We start from the raw sequence: 8,719 nt of genomic DNA, 5'->3' as shown, positions 1-8,719 counted from the left end.
AGTTTAAAAAATGTTTCAATTATTTTTCTCCACAACAATCTTTATTCTACGTTGTTTTGTTCTAAATGTTTTTTTTTGATATATTCGCGTTCGTTTTTCATTTTTAAATATTACGAATATACAGATATTATACAGTTGATGTGTGTGCGTGTGTGTGTGCGCGCGTGTGTGTATAAGAAGAAAAATGAAACAGAAAGAAAGAGAAGAAGACTTTTTAGAAAAAAATATCATAGACATTAAACGTTTGAGCGTTAGTATAAAATGTATAAGAGGATAAAAATATAAAGTATGAAGGAACATAGATATAAAATGTATGGAAAACCGAAAACAAAGACATAAAAAGCGCGGATATGTTGGTAAGACACCGCCGATAAGTATGATGTCCGCTGTTCACTGGACATTGACTATCAGACGATGTTCTAGAAGCCGGTTTTTTAAAGTTATGATGATGACAAGATGATGATGATGATGATAAAGATCTGGGCGATGACAATGTCAAAATATGATGAATGTAAATAAATATATACTAAATATATGTTAGTCTCTGGAGTGTCAATTAAGGTATTGAGTAAATGATCAGTAGCTAGTAAATGCAGGTGCGTTAGCAACTTCACTTTATAGTAGTTGTATTTATAGTAGTAGGTTATTGGAATGTGCATTAGTGATGTTGAGTAGATAAACATTTTGACATTCGGTATTAATGACAATAATTGCACAATTGTATATGAAGAGATAATTTATTAGCAGTATACTGCTATACTTACTACTATACTACACTGCCACAAGAGCTGCTGCAGCGTCGTCGTCGTCATGGCTACGTTGAAGACGGCAACAAGTGACCAGTAAATCTATCCATCCGAGAAATCCCCAAGTGATGGATAATGATTCTCTAGCATCTTAATCCCTACGTATCTGCCGACCATGAAGAGAGATAGCACTATTGGGAGAGGGCAGGGTGCCTTTGCGTGTACGTCTCTATCTCTTTCTTTTTCTCTCTCTTTCTATCTCTCTTTCTATCTTTCTCTCTCCCTTACTTTCGTTCTTTCAATCTATCTATCTGTCCCTTTCCGTCTTGTTATCTGTCTCTGTTACTCTCTTTCTCTCTCTCTTTTTAGATATCTTTCTCTCTCAACCTTTCGTTGTGTCTTCATGTCTGTTTCTGTCTCTCACTTTCTCTATCCTTTTTTCTTTCTCTCTCTCTTTCTTTTAGTGTTTCTTTTTATCTATTGTTGTTGTTATTATTATTATTATTATTATTGTTATTATTATTATTACCTCTCGCCAAACTAATCCAGAAAAATAAAAAACAACTTAAAATGAAAATATATCAGTGGAATCAGCAAAAACCAAACTGATGATAAATAAATCGTCAAATGATAAACGAATCTAATTTTGATTCAACAGGCAAAATAGATTTAGCTATTCAGGCACACAGATCAAGTACGAGTTAGAAATTAGATGGCCAGCTGAACTTGGAGTCACCGTGGAAACTATCGACTGCTGACTTGAAACCGCTCAAGGAGATGACATTAACAACGGCCGAAGGCAATTTGCTCCATTCTTCCATCACTCCATTCGAAAAAAAAGGTGCGGCAGTCTTTATGGCTAGAATCTATAGTTAGCTTGAGGTTGTGGCCCCAACAGTAACCTAGGGACAATATCGGCAAGGATCTTACCATTATTATTCTTTATGACAAAATAGAGTCGGTTCTTAGATGTCTGTAGACCAGAGATGGCAACTTCAATTTCCTCAACCGGTCTTCGTATGGAAGACCTCTGCAGGATGTTTTCACACACGTTGTCATTCTCTGAACTTTTTCCAACTCCTCTATTAAACCGACTCTTCAAGGTTTCTATACTTGGACACAGTACTCTATTTGAGACCTCACCACAATGACTTGTATAAGGTTACAAAAGTTTCGTTAGAAAGGTATTTGAAATTTCTGGCAATGACACCTACCATAGAGTTATAGTTATTGATTTATCTGCTTGTATTTTGCCATATTGGCCAGTGATGTAACTAAATTGCATGCGCGGTACATGCGTGGGCTATGATTCCATATCTTGTTTCCAATGGTTAAACAATAGCACGTGGTTGTCTATTATTTGTTTGTATTGTGTGTGAATGCGTGTTGCGTGAATGCATGCATGTTTATGCGCGTGTGTGCGTTGTATGTGTGTGTGTGATATTGTGGTGTGTGTGTGTGTGTGTGTGGTATGTGATATTGTGGTGTGTGTGTGTGTGTGTGTATATGTGCGTGTATGATTGTTGTAAAATATTTAACCTAAGTTCCTCGTTTATTAGAATATATAATTAATTAATTAATAATTATTATAATATATAATTAATTAATTATTTTTTATTTATTTATTTAACAAATTAATTAATAAATAATTATTATAATATATTTTTTCAACGTTTTAAAATTTAACTAATCATTTTTTTGTACCATTTAATCTACGTGTCACTGTTACGTCATTGATGCAACAACTACAAAAAGTTCTGCGTAGAAAAAAATGATTGTGTGTGAATGCGTATTGTTTGTGTGTGTGTGTGTGGTGTGTGGGTGGTGTGTGTGTGTGGAGTGTGTGTGTGTGTGTATTCAATGTGTTTAAAAATATTCAACTGTGTTTCAAATTTCAATGACTGCATATATGACTTTGGAAGAGGACAACTTATGCTTTTCGTCTCAAATTTTCAATCTCAAATCAACAATTAACTTAGTGTTTACAAATGACACATTTATATGAAACACGAATGACACATTTTTGTAGGTACATACATACATACATTTCGGAAACGATTGCATGCCTAACCATGGCTTGTTCATCAAAACGGGTTCATACATACATACATACATGCATACATACATACATACAAACACGTTCATACACCCAGACACATAGGAGGACAAGTTGCGCGTACAATCAATAAAGAGACATGCATAAAGACGTAGTAGCGTTCTCTAATCCGACTCTTTAACTTAATGGCCGATTATACGTGGCGTGTGATTAGCGAGCGTTCTTTGATACGCAGCTCTTTTGTCGTACGTCTAAAGTTTACACACATTAACACGTGCTCAGTTGAAAAATGCACATTTGTTAGAATGCGAATTAGTGGCTATCAGTTACTTCTAAATTATCGTTAAGTATCGTGTGGTAGTATCCCATTACTTAATAAGTATGTGTGTATGATATGTTTACATTTTCAATCTAACTGAGACGTTTTTTGACAGTGCTGTGGAAAAATTTAGAAATTTTTTAAAATATTTTTTGATCCATTTATAGTGACTGAGTGATTGTCAGATGATGTTAGTGTGAGAGGCGCCTGGTCCAGTCGCTCCAATGACTGGGTTTGACTGCCAAGAGATCCCAGAAGAGATACACATATTTGATTAACGCGTGTTTACAGGAGTTGTGTGTGCCTGCATGCGTGTATGTTTGTGTGCGTGTGTGTGTATTAAGTCGTACAGTTAAAAAAATGCTATAAATTACTATTGCAATCGTAAAAATCACATTGCTTATAAGAAATTTCATGTTCTAGATAAGAAAGCTTATATAAATATAGACACGATATTATATTATCTTATTACAATTAATGTTATAATAATTATAAAGAGTAACTGTCATTGTTGACTTAAATTAAAACTAAAAATAAATAAGACGACGACAAAAACAACAGGAGACCAAATGCACCGGCAGTAAATAGTTCAGTGAGAAAAAAATCTTGCATTATAATGACAGTTGTAGTGAAAGATGAAACAGATATTGTTTTAAAAGTGGCCATTATAGCAGATGTAGCAGCTGTTGTAGCGACAAAAACAGCGGTGCTAGTAGCAGCGGCAGCGAAAACGTACATCTTTCACGCAAATTGCCGACAGAGGCGCTCAACGAGATTTGAAGTCACGTGATTGAAAGCCTCCAACGTCATTGGCTAGGATTATTGTTACGTCATCTAGGCTCCTGCGAGCAGACGAGTTGCGCATGAAAAACGCGCCACGATGTTTGTATAAATATGTGCATGCATGCATACACGTCGTCGGTATGAATGGAGTAACAATTCATCGTCGAATCGATGAATTGGGTCAGCGGTAAGTCCTAGATTAAGCAAAAAGTCCTATCCTTGACGAACATTTCCGTTCACATGTTCCAAAAACAGATCCACACACCTGTACTAAAGCCGCTTAGGGCCGTCTGTTTTCAAAAGCGGAAACTGCCTAATTTTGGGGGCCAGGATAACTCCGTGTTCATTCCGAAGTAACACACACCCACAAACACACACACGCATTCGCACATACGCACGCACACGTAAACACTTGTACAAGCACGTACACATACCCGATTTTTTGTACTTTTTTCTTGGTTCTTTATTTTCTTTTGTTTGACTTTACAATGTTTTATTTGTAATAATTTCGTATAATTTCAAATAATTATTAAATAATTTTGTATACTATATTTATTTTGTTTTGTCTTTCTTATAATATATAGCGCCATCACTCTCATCATTAGTCAGTCAGGTCATCATCTTCGTCATCATCTCTATTCCCTATTCCATTTTCATCATCACATTCATCACCATATGCATTTCCTCATAGATCATCATCAAATCATCATTTTCATCACCACCACCATCATCACCATAATTTACTTTTTTTTATCATCATCGATATCGTTGTCGTCGTCTTCATCGTCATCTTCATCATCGTACTCATCAGCCATCACCAATCGTCAACATCATCACCATCGCCCTCACTCATTTACTATTTAATCCTGTTAGCAGCAGCAGTACAAATAGAAGCATCAACGCTAGTAGTGAATTGAAGTAGTGGTAGTAGTAGTAACTGCAGTAGTAGTAGTAGTAGTAGCAGCAGCAGCAGTAGTAGTAGTAGTAACATCAGTAGCATAAGTAGCAGTAACAATAATAGTAGTAGTGATAGTAGTAGTAGTACCATCAGCAGAAGTAGTAGCAATGGTAGTAGTAGTTGTAGTAGTAAGTAGTAAAAGTGAGAGAAAACTAACAAATAGAAAGTATATATTAAAAATTGGTAGTAGTAGTAGTAACTGGTGGTTAGTAGCAGCAGCAATTTACTATAAGTAGCAATAAGTAGTAGTAGTCATAAGTAATAGTAGTAGTAGTAGTAGTAGTAGTAGTAGTAGTAGTAGTAGTAGTAGTGGTAGTAGTAGTAGTGGCAAGTAGTAGTAGTAGCAAGTAGTAGTAGTAGTAGTAGTATAAAATAGTAATAAGTATTGGTGAGCTGCTAAGCTCTAAAAATGGCAGGCAGTGATATGCAGCACCTGTCGCCACCTCCAGTTGTCGCCAAGTGCTTCGCGGGCTAATAGATTTTCGCGCCTTTTCCAACGATAGGTCACGTGTTCCTTTCAGATTGCCGATTATAGTAGTAGTATTATTATTGTTATTTGTTGTTGTTGTTATTACTATTAATAATAATAATATTATCATTATTATTAATATTGTTGTTGTTGTTGCTGCTGCTGCTGTCGTTGTTGATGATGACGATGATGATGTTGATGATGTTGTTGTTGTTTGTTGTGTTGATGATGTTGTCAAAATAAAAATGATAGTTTCGGTGCAAGTTGTTTTGTCGTTACTGGGTTTTAAACAACCTCTTGAAAGGCAAGCATTCTGGATCTGCTGATGCTATCATTCTGTACCAAATCAGGAGGTTACGTTCCCTCGCTGGCTGGCATTCATTCACATCTGTCCAGTGAATTCAAACTCCTAATGAGGAAGAAGTTATGCTGAGAAGAAAAACGCACGACGATGATATGGAATATGATGCTAGCGACTGAGATGATGAAGAAGCTGAAGATAATGACAACGATGATGATGATGATGATGGCCACGATGATAATGATGACGACGACGATGATGGTATTGATGATGACGATGACAGTAATTATGACAGTAATGATGACAATGATGATGACAGTGATGATGATGATGATGATAACGACGAAAACGTACAATGGCAATGTTTGTTTGCAGTAATCGCCTTAAATAAGCAGAGTTCTGCGACGATGGTAATGATTTTATAATTTATTCATCCATTATCTCTACTGGCGCGCATTTTCAAAAGAGAGAAAAAAAAGGCGAAAGAGCCTTCGAGCTATTTTTAGCAACGCGTAAATTTCGCGCCAAATGAAATACTTTACGTTACGCTACGCAAGATGGCAGTGATAATGCCGATGGTGATGATGATCATGGTGATGATGATTGGGGTGATGATTATGATGATGAGGGTGGTGGTGATAACAATGTGATGATATTAACGCCATTCTGGTGATAACGATGATGATAGTGATGATGACGACGACGATGATGATGCTAATGGTCGTGATGATGATGGCGAAGATGACGACGGTGATAATAATGAAAGTGATAACGTTGACACCGGTAGTGATGATGACAATGATGACGATGATGATTGATGACAAAAATGACGCTAATGTAGAACCTAAGGGTGTTGACGAGTTAGACGCCACTTCAGAACTTAAACAAAGTTTAATTTTTTTGATAAATCGCATGGATATTTGAAAATTTAAATTCATACTTAAGTTCAATTTCAATCGTTTATCATAATTGTCAATTATTTTTCTAGCACAACATAATTTTAATTGATTGGCATGACAGATGAATACAATTCATTACAAATCAATGTTTTTTTCCTCTACGAATGTATTAAGTAGAGTGGATAGGCTGATTTAGAATCAACCGTATAATCTCTACCATGCTTTATATATATATTACACCACATGGTGTCGTATCGTCTCGTTTCGTATCGTTTTATGTCGTATTGTCTCATCGTTCCATGTCGTACTGTAATAATTTGTAATAGTTCTCCAAATTATGAAATAAATTGATGGCACGCATTTACCACACACACACACGCACACGCACGCACGCGCACGCACCAGACACACACACACGCACACACCAGACAGACACACACACACACACACACACTTGCAAGTAAATTCACACACGCAATAATAGCTGTCACACATTTAAAACAATGATAATAATTTACATATTTAACAAATAGCAAACGACAATGTAAAAAGAAATGTTTCTCGCTGATTCGAAAATATCAACAATTTACAATTACTAAGCCGTATTTAATGTTACTAAGCAACAGTTACTATGCAAACAAGTCGTGTAATATGTAATATAAAGTAAAATGTAAGTAATAAGTAGCAATAAATATACATCTACAAGCGAATTCACTACAAGACAGCGTAACACTACGGCGTTAATGTTAACCAACTTGTGATTCACTCCTACCTTTCATTCCTAGACTGCAAACACCATCAGTTTAATTAAGAGTAATTGTTATATATATTTTAATTTCAAATTAAAAAAAAGAATAATAACTATTATTATTGTATTATTTAAAGTGGGGATGTAATATTTTTCAGTAATTTGTCTTAGAGGTGCCAACCAGCAAATACTTAGCGCATGTACTTGTACAGTTGGCACCATAACCATCAGACCATTGTGTCGTCTTTAGTAGCAGTCAGTTACAAGAGAGAGGTCTCCAACTGAACTCTGACTTCGCTTGAGGCCTTCCAGCATCTTTTCCATACTTCTCAATTCGTCGTTGGCTGATGTTGTTGCGTTGTTGTTGCTGCTACTGTTGTTGCGTTGTTGTTGTTGCTGCTGCTGGATGAGACTTGCAATGTAGTTGCCGCTTCTGCTGTTGAATTGTTGCGGGCGTTGGCGTATGACTGACAGTTCGTCATCAACATTACTTTTGTACATTGATTTGTTATCGTCGTCTTTAACGTTGTTGTTGTTGCTGTTGCTGCTGTTGTCGATGATGTTGTTGTTGTTGACGTTGCTGAAATATGACGGAAAGAATGAACTTATTTTGTGATCAGTTCCTCTGCATTTGTTGATGAAGTTGTTGACGATATTGGATGGCGGTGATGGTAACGAGGGTCGTTGTTTCTGCAGCTGTTTGAGCTGCTGCAGACGCTGTTGGTGTTTTTGGTAGTAGCGATTGTATCGATCATCATCGTCGTCATCATCATCGTTGTTGCTGTGGTTGTTGTTGCTGTCGTCTTCTCTTCTTTCGCTTGTGATGTTGGTTTTCATGTCATTTTGACGACTGGCTTTGATTTGATGTTGCAGGAATTTTGAAAGATTTGTCGTTCGTTGCCAGATGTTATTGAAGGATTTGTTGAAGTTTAGTTGATCTTGTTGCATATATGCGTTGTGGATACTGCCGCTGCTGTTGTCGGCGCTACTTCTTGTTGGAGAACTGTGAGAATTCTCACAAAACTGTTGCGGGTGTTGTTGCTCGCGGTTATGCTGCATTAAAAATTGATGGTGCTGTTGCATTTGGTGTTGGCGATACTGCAGCTGCTTCAACAACTGCTGAGATTGGATGTAGTGAAATGCCGCTAGGAACGATGGCGTTGGTGTGGCTGGGTAGGCAGCTGCCGGCGAGGTCATTGATGTTTGGGAGACATCAAACTTTTGTGGCATCAACATTGAAATGTCTCCTGGTGTTGCTGTTGCCATTAAGTCATTTTTACTCTGCAACATCGAGACTTCTTGCATGCGTTTGGCCAGCGAAACTTGAAACAAACCTGCCGAGAAGAAATAAGGAAAGAATGAATATGGCAGCTGAGATATGTTGTTGGCGTTGTTGCAGCCGTTGTTGTTGCTGCTGCTGTTGAATGTTTCGCTATTGTC

Source organism: Helobdella robusta (assembly GCF_000326865.2).
Source record: "Helobdella robusta unplaced genomic scaffold HELROscaffold_10, whole genome shotgun sequence".
Classification (NCBI taxonomy): domain Eukaryota; kingdom Metazoa; phylum Annelida; class Clitellata; order Rhynchobdellida; family Glossiphoniidae; genus Helobdella; species Helobdella robusta.
Note: the sequence above shows the minus strand (reverse complement) of the source record.